The sequence below is a fragment of the Kogia breviceps genome, chromosome 2, assembly GCF_026419965.1.
Source record: "Kogia breviceps isolate mKogBre1 chromosome 2, mKogBre1 haplotype 1, whole genome shotgun sequence".
Lineage (NCBI taxonomy): Eukaryota > Metazoa > Chordata > Mammalia > Artiodactyla > Physeteridae > Kogia > Kogia breviceps.
In genome coordinates this window covers 32,001,586-32,021,584 of record NC_081311.1, presented here as the reverse complement: position 1 = coordinate 32,021,584, position 19,999 = coordinate 32,001,586, and the positions used below count along the sequence as shown (strand labels likewise).

At 36.2% G+C, this 19,999-nt stretch overlaps 1 protein-coding gene across 12 annotated transcripts in view; it reads left to right on the top strand.

The window, feature by feature from the left end:
- Positions 1 to 923: 923 nt before the first annotated feature.
- The window catches only part of ZNF518A (zinc finger protein 518A), a 53,696-nt gene continuing 34,620 nt past the window's right edge, over positions 924 to 19,999 (top strand). For 4 of the 12 annotated variants that reach the window (XR_010838858.1, XR_010838857.1, XM_067024963.1 and 1 more), the window contains exons 1-5: positions 924 to 1,090; positions 3,610 to 3,695; positions 16,539 to 16,686; positions 19,181 to 19,232; positions 19,766 to 19,889. The gene's annotated coding sequence lies outside the window, so the exon portion shown is untranslated. Of the gene's footprint in view, positions 1,597 to 1,689; positions 1,790 to 3,609; positions 3,740 to 16,538; positions 16,687 to 18,861; positions 19,233 to 19,765; positions 19,890 to 19,999 lie in introns of all 12 variants that reach the window. The other 8 variants (XM_067024958.1, XM_067024957.1, XM_067024959.1 and 5 more) reach the window with 8 other exon arrangements.

Genomic DNA, 19,999 nt, shown 5'->3' with positions numbered 1-19,999 from the left:
CTTAAAGACAAAGTGAGAATTCCACAGAGTACATTTTTATTAAAGGATGCAGAAAATCGTGTGTATGGTTACATGTCAACGTTTTCAAAAGCATACTCTAAGACAATGAAAAATGTTTAAGATAAACATTTTAAAAGTGATTTTTTTTCAATCACAAACGGCATATATACTTCCTAAGAACATATGGAACATAAAAAATAGAAGACAAAAATTCTATCGTACCGCCCCTTTTAATATTTTGGCATATCCCTCCCCTCCAGTCGTGTTATTTTTTTCATCAAAAAAAAAAAGTTTCTGCCATAACAACCCCCACCCCCTCCCAAGGAAGGTAATTTATGTAAAAAAGGTCAATTAATAGATTTCATTTCAGAAATTCACTAAAGGATAGAAGAGCCATACTGGCCCCTGGCACAAACCTAATCATATTAATTGACCTCTTTGTCAGCCCTGTGTGTAGTGTGGGAAAGGATTCCTTTGATGGGATGAGAGCCTCCCTTGTTGAACGATGGTTTTCAGATCAATTATTAAATATGTACATGTTTGGAGTTCAATATGTCTTCCAGTGCTGCTTGTGGCAGCTTCCTTCGTTGACATGGGCTGCAATGGCTGCTAAACCCTGCCATGTCAAAAGCAAGGAGTGGGGGAGACGCCATTTGCAAAGCCGGAAATGATTAAAATCTCAGGGTTGAGACCATTCCCAGTCAAGCAAGGGTTTGCCAAGAGCACAGTTCCTGCTTCTGGTGTCTTCTCTGAAGAGCATAGAGTGGAGGTGTGTCTCTCATTCCATTGAAAGTAGGCTCTCTCCAGCTGCTGGTGAGCCAAGGGGGGGAGCGAGCCACTGCCGTGGCAGGCATCCGTGAAGCGCGCTAAATGAGAGGTCAGCAGCGAGCCCAGCTCCGTGGCCTAGACTCACCAGGGTGGGGGGAGGACCCTGCCGGCCTCCGTCCTCTTCCGCTCGCCTCAGGTGCGGCACGGATCCCTCCGCCTCAGCGAGCGCTCCCGGTAGCTCTGCGATCGGCTTTTCGGCAATACCCGGATGGAAGCATAATGGCCGCCATCAGGGACTCGCAAGCAATGGGGACCACGACAGGTATTCCCCGTGAGCGGGGCCGCCCAGACCTGTTAGGATGCCGGGACTTCTAGAGAACCAGCCACGGGGCAAAGGGCGAGTTTGTGGGGGCTGCAGGACCCCCCGAACCCTCTCAGGGTTCCGCCTCTCGTGATAGGAAGCGTCTGTTAAATAGTCCCGGCCATTCAGCGCTTCCGCCTAACTTGTCGCAAAGTTTTTCTAGAGAAGTCGGTCCTTTTTCTAGGCGCTCTTAGGCTGCTAGAGCTAACCTTCAGTCCTTTAGCCTGGGCTTGCTTTACGTCGGGGCTTTTTGAACTCCGCACTCTTCCACAGTCCAGGAACTGGAGCGGGAGCGCGGCACGGTGTGCCTCCGCGAGCCCGAGGGGCAGCCGAGCCCTGGAGGAAGGGGCGGATCGGGCGCGGTGTTTGGGACGGAGCGGGGCGCGCGGCGCTCGAAGCACCCACTCGGCGCGTTCCGGGGCTGGTGGAGACTGCTTGGGCACCCCTCAGACCGCACCCCTCCAGCTGTAGGTTCGCAGGTCCACGGCAGCCCGACTCGACGGCGTCCCCATTGTGGGTTCAGTCTGTGGTCTTTGGAGGTCTTGTTTTTGTTGTTGCAGATATGCTCAAGTCTCTGGCGCGCGCTCCCTCCTCCAGAGTTGGCCAAGGGCGCTCTTCCGTGCAGACCCCAACCACACCCAGTGGCAGATGGATTTCTTTGTAACTGGCTTTCTTACTTGTAGGGTCCATTTTGAGTCTGTTCTTAACATGATGTCCATATTGTCAAGTAGTAGACAGTCTCTTCCTAGATGGCTATGGTAATTGAAAATATATAGGATGAATGTATGTAAGGTAAAATGTTATAGCTCTTAAGTAGACCAATGAAACAGATACGGTAGCTTTAACTTTCTGAATGCAAAAGTCCAGGTTCAGTTTTCTTTTTAGGTTTAAATTTGGGGACGTTTAGTGTTTGTGAACTATTTTAGCGAAAACATTCGTTGGATATGTTAGGATATCAAAACTTAAAAAAACACTAGAAAAGTAAAATAAGTCAATGTTTAAAGAATACATAATAGTGTTGAACTCTGCGCGGTTGTCATGACGATGAAACATGCCACCAAACTGTACATCAGGGTGGGAATTTCATTAACTTTGAACGTCTGTGTGTTAGGCCTAGTTTACTGAAATGGTTGAATTGTTTTTCATGCAGGAAGGGATCTGATTTGAGTCTACTGTAAAGTTATTGTACTCAAGTTGAACAGATAGAAACCACTTAAATGGATTCTGTGAAATACCCTAACATTTTTCAGAGTTTAACTGCAAATCAATAGAAATGGGTTCATTATCTTTCGGCAAAACGGAATTTTCCTGAAATTCATTAAGACATTGCATTGTATTAACTTTTTTCAGGGTGTTAGCATTTCATGAGGACGGTAAAAGCATAGTAGACCATGTTGGTTTTTGTTAAAATTCTCATAAATAAGATGAATCCTAGATCTAGAAAATTAACAAAAGGGTGGGGAGGGAGAATAATGTAGGTATCTTAACACCTGTTCTGCACATCCAAATTTTTCCTTATTGTTGCCACGAAAAGTAAGTATAAGTATCAATGCAAAACATTTTACATCTGTTTTTTGGGAAGGATAAAAGGACAGCAACCACAGTGAATATCTACTCTGCACATTGATAATGTATGAGCTTTTAAATGCTTGCGATTTTTATCATCACACTTCAGATCTTCTCCTATCCTGTCTGGTAATAGTATATAGTCTATTGTGATCCCACAGTTTTTATATCTTGAAACATTCCGGAGGGGATAGATTTTAGCATAAGTCTACAGTTCGACTTTAAAATATACTTTAAACATGCTCTTTTAATATAGTTTTATTGTTTACTTTCCTGTTTATTTTTGTTAAAGCATTGTGTGCTGTAGATCACCTAATATAGCTTTTTTTTTTTTTTTTAAGATAAAAGACTTGGACCTTGCCCAGTTTCCTTCAGTTACTCTACTAAAAGTTTTTTGGCAAAACACTATAAGCAAAAGAAAAGAGTTAAAATAAAGTTGAAAGTATTCTTAATTATCTTATATCAGGTGTGTAGGCTATGAGTATTCAGTTCTATATGGGGTATTGGCTTCACATGGCGAGCAATTTTCATGGAACCGTAGATATCAGAAGTGAGTATTAAGAGGTAGCATTATCATGGTAGGATATCTAGGTTGGAATCAGATCCAGATTCTAGTTCTAGCTTTGTGAATTTAGACAAGACTCATTTTCCTTATCATGTAATAAATGAAGATATTGAATTAGATTGATTCTAAGCTCCCTTCCAAGCTTTGAGTTTTGTGACTTTTATAAATTTATGACATGTTATCACTGTATGTCAATGATAGGTTATTTGTCTTAAGTGCAGAGAGATTTTTTTTCTTCTAAATTTATACACATACATTGACTATGAAGCATAACTGAATCAAAAGTTTAAAAACATTTTACTGACAGTTTTTGCAGTCAAAGTTTTAAAATTTTGGTCTTCATTTCCAGATATCGTCTCTTCTTTTGATCACTGCTCCTGATTGTGGCTTTGTCCAAGCATTAAATTGTGTGCCTTTTGTTCCTTGAAGAAAGAGGTATGGTGAAGATTGAAGTACTATAGTACATAGTCTATTAAGTAGTAAGTTAATATGTTTTAATATTGGGCAAAATGGAATAGTTACCTATATATGAATTTTCCTAAGTTATAGTTTTACTTTTGGCCTAAATAAAATACACGTGGGTTTTCATTTTAATGGAAGCAAAAAAAGTAGTTTTTTGTTTCATAGTTTATGTTTCAACATTTCGTTAGAAATCTAAAGTATAAAGATGACATTAAGGGCTCCTGGGTAATGGATGATGGAGATAAATATGGTAGGAAGATGTTTTGAAGCTGTATAAATGGCCAGAAGAGTGTTTCTGTTTTGCTCTAGTAAGTGCAAAGTAATGCACCTAAATAAAAATTATCTAATGTATATTTGTATTATGATTAATGATATCTGCATTGTGAGTCAGAAAAGGGACTTAGGAATCACTATAGAAGTAATGACTGGTTTCCTGGAAACAGTCGTCTGAATATCCTGGTTTGGACAAAAAGAAGGAAAAATACCTGCCAACAAATCCATGGTGTTATATAATAAGGAAAGCTTTGCACTCAGTGGAAAGTGCTTTACCCTTGTATAAAAACATGGCTTATTTATCCTTCAAACACAAGTGCCTCTTGCTGTTTATGTTGGCTAGGTTTTGGGATATCACAGTATCATATAATTCTCCTCACCAAATGTATACCCATAAGTATAACCCTAAGTTAGGAATAAGATTGTGTATGTAACTACTAAAATAATTTAAGTAGACTATACCAACTTAAATTATTACTTTAGTAATCGTAACCATGTTCTGTGAACTTTACTAGCAGATGGATTTTTTTTTTCAGGCCATTTTTCACAAAGGTACAAATTATTTTATTAAAAGTTAAGGTAATATAACAACTACAGTAAGTAGAGAGCAACAAAGCTAAGTTGAGATACCAGGTTATCATTTATGTTCATTTACCTGTGTCATTTCTTTGTATATAACATTTGTTTGATCTCTTACCATGAGATTCACGTGGGTACTGTGTTGCTCCTGAATAGAGAAAGTAAATGCTGAGTGCTAAGAGTTTTCTTTGCTAAGTTTGAGCCAAACTACTCAAAAAAAGTAACATGGTGAACAATGAAAGCTTCACATGTAATGAAGTAAATAAGAGACTGCTGTATGGTGACAGATCAAAATGATTTGGATTATCTGTGCTTAAAAATTATAAGCAAAATCTGGCTAAAATTTTAAAATCATGATTGGTATGACTGCATGAAACCAGTGTCAGAGTACTGGAATGCAGGTGCATGACTTGAAGCTTAGGAAAATTAAGTGGGTTTCATGTGGTCTCATTTCAAGAAGTGGTAATAGCTGAAAACAAATATTGGCTTTATAGGAAGTCAAATAATTTCAAAATATGGTAAAGTCATCACCAATTCCTAATTAAAATTGAGTTGTTGGAGGTTGTGGCTGGTAGAAGACGTATATATATGTGTGTATGCATATTGTTTTCGTCAACCCAGTATCTCTTCATTTGGGGAACCATCCCTCCCCTGTTATGAGTGGTTGGTGTCTTGTCTTATCAGTCAGTGTTATAACCCAAGCCCAGTCATCCCTGTTGCAACAGTGATTGCCCGTTACTCAAGCAGAGCCAATCAGAATCCTTTGAAATTGATCTATGAATGCTGGGAGAAAGATGCTCCCTTTTCTCTAATGTTGTTAATCTGGGAGGATGCTAGTGACATTCTTTTCTACGTGTATGAGAACCGTATCTGTAGTAGGTGAAAGTGAAGCCATATAGATGGGAGATAGATGGAGATAGAGTACCACTTTTAGTCCCAGGAACCGTGGTATGAGGTATCTATGGGTTTTTTTTGATTCTGTCTGCTACCCTGGTGTCCTTTCCAGTCCCTTGGCCCAAAATTCTGCGTATAAGTTAGTTTGAATTGGATTGTAGCAGAAAACCTCCTGATGAATATATGGCCTTTATGAATTTAAGATCTATAGCTTCAAGTTGATCATTCATGTCCATACATAATTTGCCCTTTCCCTCTGCCTTATAAAAGATACCCTTTATTCATTCATGCATGCATGCATTCATTCATTATACATGTATTTAGTCCTTCATTCAATCTATAAATATTTATCAGATACATAGTAGTATGTACAACTATGTGCACCTGCCTGGGAAGTCAAGGATTGTACATACTTGGCTGAGTGGATGGTGGACTTTTTCTAATACAGCACATTTTTATATACTTAGGTTACACAGATCAACAAGCGTGTGTTGAGAATAATCTGTGTTGTACTTAGCTTTTTAGTAATATATAAGAATAAGAGGAGCTCTTTGCTTTCAAAGTGCTTATAGTTTAGTTAAGTAATCCAGATTAATATACATGAAACATAATACAAATGGCTAAAAAGAAAAAAAAAAAAAAAAAAAAACAAATGGCTAAAAAGGTTAAATGAACGCACAGTCATATGGGTTGTAAGTCTGAGTTCTGATAGGGAGGAAATTAGTGAGGGCTGGCCCAGTCTAGAAAGGTTTCTTGAAAGGAGGTATAACTTCAAATGGATTTTGACTTATGAATTGGGTTTTGATAGGCATAAAGAATAATTGAAGAATGGATAGAGTTGAAAATGATTAAGTGCTCATCCAAGATTGGGAGGAGACTGGTTTGACAGTATCAATTTGTATTTTGGGGGAATGAGAGGTAATGGGAAATAAGGTTGGCTGTTTTAGGTGAATCTATGTGTGAGGTATTTGGAAAGCCAGGCAGAAATTTTACTTCTTTCTACTAAGGTGGAGCTTTCTTTGAGTAAAATATTTGTATTTCTTTCAGTGTGATACCATTTTTGTGATGCTAAGATATAAAATAAGTGTATTCAAGTGGTGTATATTTATTTGTCATGGTAAAGATCTTGTTGCTAATAACCATCCCCCTTGAAAATTAAAAAAAAAAAAGTAATTAACCTGCGATGCTGTTTTATCTTTTATATGTAGTTAATTTCTTCTTACCTCCTTTTTGAGAGATCCCTTAGTACAGTGGCGAAACCATACGTCCTCTGTAGAGATAAAGCCAGTTCAAAACTAATATAGCAATAGTTATAAAAGCATTTGAAAAGAGATAAGGAGTGAAATTAAAGTAATGTTTGATTACTCATAGAATATTTGTTTTGAGCTCCAGATATTAGGAATGATGTATAGGTTAATGTGTCATTCTCATAAATGCTGTTGTTTCCTAGGTCTTTGTTTATCTTCTTTCTTCTTTGTTTATCTTCTTCTTTCTTTCTTCTTTCTTCTTTGTTTCTTCTTTTCTATCTGGTCCTCAGCTCAAAGAGTTAACAGAGTATTCCAATATACCAGGGTTGGCAAACTTTTGCTATAAATGGCCAGGTAGTATATATTTTAGATTTTGTGGACATATGGTTTCTATTGTACCTATCAGCTGCTGTGTAACACCGAAGCAGCCATAAACAATATGGAAATGAATGAATGTGGCTGTGTTCCAATGAAACTTAATTTACAAAAATAGGCAGCAGACCAGAATTGGCTGTTGGCTATAGTTTGCCAACCCCTATCGTAGACTTAAATGAGGCATTTCTTTCCACAACCTCTCAAAATAACATCTACCCACCTGCTGATGTCTTTTTCCTTCTCTCCAGTAACTACAGGTGAATTATCTTGGTTCTTCTCTAAGTTCAACTCTTCCACTTGTTCACTAGATTGCATCTCTTCTCACTTTAACTAAAGGACATTGCCTGCATTTCTTTTCTTTCTCTCTTCCATCACTAATTTTAACATTTTTACTGGATCATTTTTATGAGCATGCAATCATACTATAATTTCTCCAACTTTAAAAAGCAAACAAATCAAAAAACTCCAACTCCTCTATTTCTTGGTGCTTTGTAGTAAAATTCCTTGAAACAGTTGTCTGTATTACACCTCTACTTCTCTTCCCATTTTCTCTTAAATTCATGTTTGTGAGCCACTGAAACCATTCTAATCAGTGTCACCAGCACTCTTGACATTAAGTCCAGGGGTCATTTCTCAGTCTTCATCTTATTTGACAGAATTGATCATTATGATTCTGGAACCACTTTCTTCACTTTGCTTTGAGGGTACCATTCTCCTAATTTACCTTCATTCTCACTGCTCATTCCTTTCAGCCACACCAGCTCTTCTCTTCTTTATCCTCTAAATGTTAGGGTATCTTAAGGCTCAGGCCTTGGATTTCTCTCTTTTTTTACTCCCCTTTCATTCAGTTCTATATACAAAAATACACACACATATATGTACACAGACTAATAACTCCCCAGATTTTATCTTAACACCTAGACCTCTGTATTTTGTATTCGGTTACACATTCCACGTTTCCACTTGGATGTCAACTGGATATCTCCAATTCTACATGGCCAAAACCGAATTCTTGATACACTTTCCAAACGTACTACTCCCACACTATCTTTTCTTAGCAAAGAGCAACTCAGTTCTTCCAGTTGGTGAGGTCAGAACTTTCAGAGTTATCCTTGATGTGTTTCTTTCTCTCATAGACCAAATTTAGTCTGTCAGCAAATCCTATAGGCTCTATCTTCAAAATATATTCAAAGTCTGACCATGCATTATTGTCTCTACCAAGCCACCATCTCTTACCCGGGTAATTGTCATATAATGATCTCCAAAGTGGTCTTGTTGCTTCCATTTTTACCTCCCTCTCAAATACTGGGTTCTTAATATAGCAACCAAAGTGATCTTTTCAAAAAATGATTCACATGTTACTTCTCTACCCGAAATGCTCCAGCAGCTCTCCTCATTACTTCTTTGATCTCGTCTTCTCCGGCTGCTTTCCCTCTGGTGCTTTCTGTTCCCATCATACTGACCAACTTCTTGCTGTTCCCCAGACATGTTCGGCACACTCCACACTCAGGGTGTTGGCGCTTACTCTTTCTTTTCTTGGAATGCTGCCTGTCTGCCTCAACTCCTTAAGATCTTAGCTCAAATCAGACCGTTTCAAGTGAGGTCTCCCTGACTTTATATTTAAAATTAGAACTCTGGTTCTGCCTTTCCTTCTCTACGTTGTTTTTCTCCACAGCATTTGTCACCTTTGACTATATTATATAATTTACTTATGTTGATATTATCTAAATAACCAGTAGAGTGTTAGCTCCCTGAGGGGAGGGATTTTTGTCTGTTTCATTCACTGCTGTATTCCCAAGGTTTAGAACAAAGGCCGGCACATATTTGGTGCTAGGTACAAGGCCAGCACTGTGCCAGATGCTGGTGGTATAGCAAAGAACATGACAGGTATTGTCCATGTGTTTATGTGCTTTTATTCCAGTGGTAGAGACAGATAGAAAATAAATTGACAAATAAATAAAATATTGCCAGAGGGGAAAATGTTATAGAAAAAGAAATACGAGGGGCTAAAATAGAGAACAACTTTTTTTGTTTGAGGAGGGAATGGCTTATAGGTTGGGGAAAGCCTCTCTGAGATGGTGACATTTGAGCTGCCTAGAAAGATAAGAAGGATCTAACCATTTGAGGAATGGGAGAGAGAATATTTCAAGCAGGGAGTAGCAGGTGCAAAGGCCTGAGATAAGAAAGATAGGGAGTATCGAGGAACTGAGAGTCTATATATGGTAGCTTGCTGGAGTATATTTACAGATGGGAAGAGTGGCATGAGATGAAGTTGAAGAGTGAAGTCCAGGACCAGATGTCACTGTTTCTTGCAGGCCTTGGCCAAGAGATTAAATTTTGCTTGCTAAGTGCTTTGGAAAGCCCCTGAGGAGTTTTAAGCAGAGAATACTGTAATATGTTTTATATTAAGAAGATCACTTTTACTCCTCTGTGGAGAATGGATTCAGAGAAGGGTTGGTGGGCAGGGGGGAAGCATGAATGCCAGTTAGGAAGACTATTATTTTAATCCAGGTTAGAGATGACAGTGGACTAAGATGATGCCAGTGGGGATGGAGAGACGAAAATAAAAGAATAAATGAATTAAGAATTTGTTAGGTCCCTGTGTTCCCAATCTTCTTGGTTTTTGTGAGGGATAAATGAGAACTACGAAATAGAACTTATTTTTAAGATGCTTATAAGTTATCTTGGGAGGTAAAACTTAAAAATGAAATGATGTATCGATAAAAGTTTGTAATAAAGTGATACGCAATGGCTATCCTTGAAATGAATATTCAGAGAAGGGGGAAGATAGTGTGTGTTGCAGAAGGTTTCATGTCCCTATAGGAAGTAGAATTAGAAAAGAAGTTTGACCAGAATTGAATTAAGAGAAAGAGAAAGGGATGACAAGCCTGGTGAAAGAAAACAGTATGAACAAAGGTAAATATAGGTGTATAAATTGGGGAGCAGAAAGCATCTTATATATTGGGCTGTGTGTGTGTGTGTGTATGTGTGTATGTGTGTACAGTGAGCAGTTATAGTTTCAGACACAAGAGGGAAGAGATGGGAACATATGTATATGTATAACCGATTCACTTTGTTGTAAAGGAGAAACTAACACACTATTGTAAAGCAGTTATACTCCAATAAAGATGTTAAAAAAAAAAAAAAAAAAGAGGGCTTCCCTGGTGGCGCAGTGGTTGAGAGCCTGCCTGCCGATGCAGGGGACGCGGGTTCATGCCCCGGTCCAGGAGGATTCCACATGCCGCGGAGCGGCTGGGCCCGTGAGCCATGGCCGCTGAGCCTGTGCTCCGCAACGGGAGGGACCACAGCGGTGAGAGGCCCACGTACCGCAAAAAAAAAAAAAAAGAAAAAGAAATAAGATTCACCTGAGTCAGGAACTGCTTCTGTATTTTAATTTTTATTTTAAACTCCTTCATAATTGTATACCAGTGTTGTCACAAATCTACCTGAATGGTATGTGGCTCACATGTACACTAGTATTTTGAATATTTCTATATCTGTACTTGATCACTTTTGCATACTTAACTTTTTATTTCTCTTTTTTATGGTAAGTTAGGTCATTAGGCCACAATGATTTGGAGGGAGCTGACTTTCAATATAAATGTCTACAGTATTTATTCTTTCGCTTGTTTAAAATAAGATAGGTGTCGGCTTCTGGGGTAAACTTTTTAACTTAAAACAGCTACAAAAGGAGTAAGCCCAAAATGTTCCAAGTCATGAAGAGATAATAGTTTATTTTGAGGACACTAAAATAGGTTCTGTTAGTTTCTACTAACACAACATTGTAAAACAACTATACCCCAATTAAAAAATAAAATAAAATAGGTTCTGCTTTGAAAATAAGAGTTTTAGTTTTTTGTGTATTCTAGGTTCCTTTTAGGCAGAACTTCATGTTTTTCAGCAAGCTCTTCCTGCTGCATGCTGCTTTGTTCTATCTCCAGTTGTATGTTTATATGATTGTTTTGCATTCAGTTATCTCTGCAGAGAAAAATTCAATAACTCAAGGAATGCAATAGTTATAAAAAATAATGACTAATTAGTTTTCTTAACTGTGTATGGACAATTAATGTGACAAGTTAGGTTGTTAGCATGTACAGAGGTACATGCTGAGTCACAAATAGGGCTAAACTAAACTCAGAGTTTTTTTAGTTCTTTGTTTAATGTTTGAGCAACTAGAATGTTGTGAGTTAGCACATAGATTCTTTTTATACCTTTTCACTAAAACTGAACACTATAGAATATCTTTGCTTTTTAAAGCAAAACAAAACTCTGTTGTAGAAAGCAAACAGTACTCTCCAGGAATGGCACTTTTTGATTCACTCTAATTCTCTATCCTTGGCATTTTACTCTGGGAATCATCTTTTAAAAAATTTCTCTGTACCTACTGTGTGATTCCTAACATATGCTAACACTGCCAGTTCTCTGGTTCCTTACTTTTTTGTTTGGATTGTCACTTAGTCCTCTTAGTTTTCTCACTTCTATTTTTACTCTTTCTCCAATATATCTTGCTGTCTAGTAGCATTCTAATAGTATTTCTAAAGTACTGCTTTTATAACTCTCTGCTCATAAAGTAATATGAATGGCTCCTTGTTACCTTTCATTTCAAGTTCAAATTTGTCTTCTTACTTAACCTTCCCATTCTGTCTGTGCTCTAGATCCTGCAGTTCTTCGAATATTTCTTTTTTTCTGGTCTAGATAACCTTTCCTCCTTTCTTACATGTTTAAGTCCTTTAACTCTTTAAAGGATCATCACAAAACCTACCTTTCTGTGAAATAAACACAGTCAACATTGATCTGTTAACTTAATGTACATTGATCTATTAACTTAATGTCAGCGATGCAGACGTAGAGAACAGATGTGTGGACACGGAGGGAAGGGAAGGGTGGGATGAATTGGGAGATTAGGTTTGACATAAATACACTAGCATGTGTAAAATAGATAGCTAGTGGGAACCTGTGGTATAGCACAGGCAGCTCACCTGGGTGCTCTGTGATGACCTAGCTGGGTGGGATGGGGGATGGGAGTGAGGTCCAAGAGCGAGGGGATATATGTATACAAATAGCTGATTCACTTATTGTACAGCAGAAATTAACACAACATTGTAAAGCAATTATACTCCAATTAAAAAAAAAACAAAAAGAAACTTTGGTTACAAGTAATAAAACTAGCTTATTTAAGCTAATGTCAGCTGAAAAGGGGGAATTATGTTAAGGATACAGAATTTCCTAGAATTCAAGGGCAGGAATATACAGGCAGGCCTCAGTAAAGACTTGTGGTAGTGACATTGCCTTCTTGGTTTCAGTCAAGGTTCTTAGGAGATCTGATGATTCTTTCCCTGTTGTTTTGGTTTGTTTGGTTTTTTGTTTTTGTTTTGTTTTATTTTGTTTTTGCTATGCCATGCCATCATTCCTTTAAAAAAAATTAACCTGTTATCAGTAGTTTGAAGGATATCTATAAATTTGTCTATGTACAAACATAGGATATGAATAGGATATGAGTACATATCCTATGTACTCATAGGATCTTTCCTTCTGACATAGAAACAAGGCTCTTTCCTGCTAATTTAAAAACATATTACATGCTACATGCCTTACCCTGCAACTTCCTTTTTTGAAAACTAAAAAAATTTCACAATAAATATCTTTCTAAGGCAATTCAGTACATATACCTCTTTCTTTATATTGTTTTTATGTGGATATTCCATAATTTACTTAATCATTTTCCTATTCGTGGACATTTAAGTGCTACTGATACATATCTCTATGTTGTGCTTTTATTTCTGTAGGATAGGTTGTTAAAAGTAAGGTTTATGGGGGTATACTTAGAAAATGTGAAGGAAATTGCTTTTTTTCAAGGAAAACATAAATTGCCAAAAGTGACTCGAGCAGTAGAAAACCCAAAGATCCCAGAAACCATAGAAGAACTTGCAAAGATTGTAATGTCTAAAATTTAAAGAGGTACCAGGCCCATATGGTGTGTTGGCGCAGTCTGTGTAATTTTAAAGAGCAGGCAAGTCTCATGTTCAGTGAACTATTCCAGAGCAGATTAAATGATGGAAGGTACCCCAATTCATTTTACAAATTATCCATAATACCAATACCAAAACTTAATGAGAACACTAGAAAAGGAAATAAAAATAAATACAATTTTGTCAGATCAAAACCAGTACTTTATTAAAGAATAATATGCTTAACTAATGCAAAAACAGTTCAACATTATACTTGCTATTTATTTCTTTGTATAGTGTATAGAAAAAAAAAGTCAAATTTAGATTGATGTTACAATTTTTCTTTCTTTTAACAATGTACCAAGATCAGGAATCGTATTATTAGTTGAATGCTACTTGTTTTCTGTATAAAATACATACAACTTTTTATTTGTTTAACAGTGGTGCATACATAACTGCTATTCTGGTGGTGCCAACTCTCTTTTTACTTACTTTTTGAATAACCTCATGGCTTTCAAAATAAATTTAAAAATTTCTCTTCATAGCATGAATTTATGAGGTATAGTGACATCTAATAGCATAGTTCTTCATTCTCTGAGTATTATGTTTGCCATTAGCTTTGTAGCTGTTACAGTGTAATTGGGTACCTGTGTGTTGATAAGGGGAGTACAGCGTTGAATAATACCTATTTTGTTTTAATTTCTTGTCCACCTTTAGTGTCAGTGTTCTTCAATTTTGTACTGGTGTCAAGTTTACTATTTTGAGTTTGTTCAGGAAAAGCTTAGTTGGTTTACCACAAAGTCAGTTGCTTTGTTTGAGAATTACAAAAGTTTCATGGATTCATGCCACTTTTTTTTGATAAAGCTTCATAATAGTGTGGTCTAGGGACAAAGAGCTTGTCATTCTTGTTACATCCAAATGTAAGCTATTTGCTTGTGCTGTGATAAGGAAGTATGCCAGTGTGGAGGTCATAGTAATCCAAGGATAACATTTTAAGAAACACTGACCTAAGGATAACCAGTAATCACTATAAACATTTTTTTGTGTATATGTTCTTGACTTCTTACTGAGAGTTTGTAGGGAACCATATGTCTGTTTATCCATCTATTTTCTACCCATCTATTAATAGTTGAACAGATTAAATCCTAACATGTCTACTGTTTGATTTCTGTTTTTTTCACTTAATGTGTCTTGGATCTCTTCTTATTAATGAATGTGGGTTTACAATATTGTTTTTAAAATTGTAGAATATTCCATTGAATAGAAATACCATAAATTATTTATTGGTGGGCTTTTAGTTATTTTTAATTTTGTGATTTTGTAAACAGTGCTTCTGTGAACATCTGATTATTACCTTTAGGATAGATTTCTAGGAGTGAAATGGAAGTTATTGTACTTTTCTCCCTGGCATATATGTAGATATGTTTATATTTATATTATTTTATAAAAATGATTATAATATTTATAATAAATACATATATTTTACAAACTGTTTTTTATGAAAGTGCTGTCGGCTTACATTCCCATCATTTGTATGTTGTAGTGCTTTTATTTCTAGAAAATGAAATTTTATAGGAAATCCATGCACAATGTTTATCGAATGAAAAATAAAATGATTTTTAACAAGGTAAAAAAAAAAAAAAAGAAAATGAAATTTTAAAAAGAAGGCATGCAAAACAAGTCCAAATTTTTTATAGTTGGATTCAGCAGACATAAACTTAACACTGTGAAAGTGCTGTTACAGTTTCTAAATGCTTACTCAGTTTCTGTACAAATCTTGTCATGGACTGGTGACAAATGGTTCATGGATCATCAGCAGACCACATTTTTAGTAGCCCTGTTTTAGCTTAGGAGCCAACTGGGGCATGGGATGGGGTTTGTATCATATGTATATGGTCATTTAATCCTCTTCCTTTTGGTATGGTACCCACTTTCTCAGCTGTGTCTGGTATCCTGTATTTCAGAGATTCTGTTTTACTTTCTGCAGAGAATAACCTCCAGACTTCTGCTGTGGTTGGGGAATAGCAGTAACCTAGCTTGACGGAGTGGGGAAGAGAATCTTAGCATCTAACCAAAACTCAAGCAGCTTTCTCCAAAATTCTCTTCATTTTAGCTTCCTCCTCCTTTCTTCTTCCCATTTCAGAGTGACTTGGTGCTGCCAGTTCCTAAGTCTTTTGAAGATTCAGAGTATAAAATGGGTTAGTTCTTAGTTTGCCCCGCTATCTGCCTGGGATTGTTTTCTTGAGTCTGCAAGGTCATTTACTACTTATCTCCTTTCCAGCATCTAGAATTTTGCTGCTCTTGTCACCTCTTCTGTTTCCCATCGTTAATTTTTCTGTAAGGGCTTCTTATATATTTGTCATTTTGCAGATGTTCCTCTTCTCCAGTCTTTTCTACTTTCTTAACTGTGTTTACAAAATATTTACATTTACTTCTCTTTTGTAGATGTTATTGTTGACAGATATTTCTTTTATATCACGTTATTTTTTTTAGTTCTTTTTTTCTAACTGAAATTTGATTTTTGCTAAAGTATTAAAAATTTTCCTAGAAACAGTGCATATATAGTATATTCTCTGAATCTTAGCGTATCTAAAATTGTGTTTTTCCCTCCCATATGAGAGTTTTTCTGGGTATAGAATTAATTCTTGGGTTAATTATTTTCCCTCAGAACTCTCTAAATGTTATTTCGTTGTCTCCTAGTGTTTTGAATTGTAAGATGTCTGATGAATATTGATGTGTGATTAAAGTTGGTGCTGCGAATATCTTTTTACGTAATTCCCACTCCACCCTTTTTTGGTAAAATTTCATTTTTATCTTTTAAACTCAAACATTTTACTAGGATAAGTTTAGATACTGAGTTTTATATTTTCCTTTCCTACTAATAATCTTGCCTGGCATTTTGGGGAGCCTTTGATTTTGAAAATTCAAGGCTTTAAAAAAAAAGCAACAACTCAACCCAATGTAATTTTTTTCTCCTGTCTTCAAAACCATTATTTCTCCCTCATCTACTTTGTTCTCTCTTTCATGGCAGTATGTTTTATTTTTGTTTTTTGTTTTTCTCAGTATACTAGCTCAGGTCTTAGTGAGATTGCCAATCACTACTTGATTTTTTTTTTTTTTAAGCTTTCTCCATTTTCCTCCAGTAACTTTCATTGTAGTTATTGGTTTTCACTGCTGGTTGAGAGAATGGGTGAGAGGTTTCTCTGAGTGTTCAGATTATTTTCCCTTTTTTGAGCAGCTGCATCCAGTGATGTTTCTGTCTGCTTATCTTTTTTGATGGCATTGGGAGTTGAGATGTATTGTTGGAGAATAAACCAAGATTTTCTTAGTTGGTTAGATGAAGTGGGGAAAGTTAATGTAATTTCTTTCTGACAGCTTAGAGTTAGTAATTTACTTACATTGAGAAAGGGCAGCACTCTTAAACAGAACAAGATGGCCATGGATTTAGGAAGATGTATCTTTGTTCAGAAATGATGTCCTCTTTACATTTCTCCTGACAGCTGGTGCTAGCAACCCCCAACTGTGTCTGGTCTCTGGACCCAGCTCAAATCTCTGGATTCATTCTCTTCCCATACCTCATCCTGAGCCTTCTGTCACCCCAAAGGGCTTCACACAAGCTTCCTCTCAAGCCCTCACGTCTCTCACAAGGTATGTTTAGGAGAGGGAGTGGGTGGACTTGTTCCTTTTTTACTTAGGGCATAATAGATAGATACTCATTGAATATTGGTTGAATGAATGTCCCCTAGTGTGCTTCCTCTTTAAAAGTGCTGCTTGATCAGCATTTGTTTTCACTCTTCTCTCTCTGGACCTTTTCTTTCCAAACACCTTGTGGCATAGCTGTGGAATGTGTTTTAGTTTCTTGCCATTTTGTAGGATTTTTTTAAATTATATTTTTTGGTTTGTGTTTCAGTTGGGAGAGGGAGAAAATCAAATGGCTTGAGTTGCCATCTTGATGCAGCAAACTCTGGGTTACTTTAAAGGGCCAGTCATACTTTAAACAAGTAGTATTATTTTAAGGCTTGGTGAGATGTTCAAGTCTTATGAGATAATAATACATATATGTAAGGCAGTAATTTAAGTAGGAGATTTAAAATCAGTAATCCTTGTTGGTGGGGTGTAGAGATTGGTCTGTAGTGAAAAGAGCATTAGCAAATAGGTTGGAAGATTAAAATTATAATAAAAGTTCTTTCATTTTTTTTTTAATGGAACACATTTTTCCCCCCCATAGGTGGCAACTGTAGTATAATTTGCTACCAGATGTCATCTTTGATTGCTTCCACATAAAACAGGTTGAAAAAAAAAAAACACATTCTCCAAACTTAAAATTTGACGGCAAATAAACCCCAAAATACCTAAAACACACAAACTCTCTTAAAGCTATATTATACATGTCATACATTAAATATAAAAAATAATGACATTCAACATCACTTAATTAGCAGTTATCAGACTTAAGTAAAAACTAAGTGGATTTCTTAATGAGGTTTTCCCTTTTTCAGCATTGTTTTGTATGTGAGGAAAGGGCATGTACTCTAATGGGTGAACTCTGTGGCATCTGTTTTGGCTGCCATGCATCCTACTTAATTATTTTCTGTATTTTGTGTATTAGAAGCTTAAGGTTGCTGGATGATCAACTCTGAATAAGCAGTATATTAACTTATTTGTCCTGCCTCTTCCTTTAGATTGCAAGCTGCAGTTAAGGGTAGGGACCATGTTTTTGCATCTCTCCATAGCACTCATCAAAATGCAACACATTTATAGTAGGTATTTTTTTAATAAGTATTAGTTGATGGAGTTATTTAAATCACACTGGTTGTCAAACTTTGGGATATGTATTTTCTTCTAAGAAAAATTTAAAATTATATAGGTATTTTGAAATGAAGTTGATGATATTTAGAAATATTATCAAAATATGTAATTTTTTAGCATTACACATTTTTGGAAACATAATATTACTATAAGAAGCAGTTTGCCTTTTGTAATTAAACCTATGATACAGACTCCTCTTGATTATATATAGAAATAGAAAAGCTTGGGTATGGATAATCTGGAGTGACCACAATATGGTATCCAAATGTGGAAGAATCATTACTCAATGTGCTTTAAAAGTTTCACATATTTGAGCCCCACCCTCACATTCTGGTATGGTGAAAACTCCGTAAAAGACCATGATGCTTGTCACTGTTGAGAATGTGATAGTCTGTAGAGAATCTTCTTAGTTGGTGTGAAGTATCCACCAGGTATCATTGAACTTTTTTCTAGCCATTTATTATTCTTCTTACTTTTGAAGAAAAAGTCTTTACATTCAGCTTTAAATAATATAGTTAAAAATTTAATATTTTTTTCCTGTATTAGGCATGGTATGTAAAAAATTTTTTTGCCAGTAAACTTATACCCTTCTAATGAATGCATTTTCAAGTTAGCATATATATTTTTGAAAAATATTGGAGGTGTTTTTTAGACCCAACCAAAAGTTTTAAGTTTGAGAAATATTCAAAGGGCCTCTTAGTAGTAATGTAAAGTAATTTGACTTTTAATTATATTCCCTCAGAAAGGATTTTTAAAACAGTGAAGTTCCTAGTTACTTAGATTAACTGAAATTTAGAGGTGAGACCTTTGGATAGACATGGATGAAGCTTAATGTGATTTACACTTTATTTTTTTTTAGCTTACCTAATTATATCTATTAGTCATATACATATTTAAGACCATGAAAGTAAGAAAATATAGTACTGCTTGATATATTTAACTACTGAACCTTCAGTAGTCAGATTCCATTCTCAGCAATATATTGTCACATCCTTTTTTTTTTTTTTTTTTTAGCCATGCTGTGTGGCATGTAGGATCCTAGTTCCCCAACTAGGGATCAGACTCACACCCCCTGCAATGGAAGCACGAAGTCTTAACCACTGGACAGCCAGGGAAGTCCCTGTCACATCTTTTTAACTCTACTGTTTTCTGTTCCTCTGCACCTTGAGTCATAATGTGTCATACATGGTAATCACATACAGCAATGGTGGTAGCTACAGTTTATATAGTACTTTACAGGATTCTGTTACTTATGTGTCCTCATTTAATCTTTACAACAATCCTGTGAAAGAGGTAGGGGAAATACTAATTTTTTTTTTTTTTCATTTTATAGATGAAGAAACTAAAACACAGAGATTGAGACTTGTCTAGAGTAACACAAACCAGTAAGTGTTTGAATTAATGGAGGCAGCTAGTAATGGGTATATTCTAATCTGCCAAGGGCTTGCCTTGCTGCCACCTGACTTAGTTCTAGGGACAAAAAAAGCCAAAATGGTAGGGAGTCAGAAGTAGTAGCTAGACTTAGGAGTACCCCAGGGAAATGTGTTACTCCTTTTAATTTCTTCTTTTTTTACCAGTTATTAATGATAACTTGAGACAGTAGGCAATGTCTTTTTGTTATTGTTGTTTAGGTGAATGAAACTTTTATTTTAAACATAAATTATCCCTGAGGCACTAGGGAAATAGAAAATCTGCAGAGAAGTCTTGAAATTCTCACGAGGTAATAGCTATAGGGTCAACTAAGTAATTGAGAAAGTTAATGGTATATGTGTATAATTGGAACCATGTGTGTCAGTGGGACTTAAGTTTATAGGGCTCTCTTGTTGAGATTTTAAAAATCCTGTTTAAAAACTATAGTATCAACTTTATATAAAATCTTAGAGCTTAAAGGTGCTTATCCAATTGTGGTTTTCTTTAGATGAGGAAACTGAGGTGCAGAGAAGTCAAACCTTGCCCTGTGTTACAGAGCAGAGCTGAAAATAAAGCTTGTATTTCCTGAGATCCAGATTAGTGTCATTTCTACTTCATACTATTACTTCTTGGTAAGCTGTTCTTAAAATACTTAATAGGTCTTTTATGTCTTTTATTTGTTTGATCAACATTCTTGCTTTGTGTCAAAATGAACTTAAAATATGAATTTTACTGATACTTC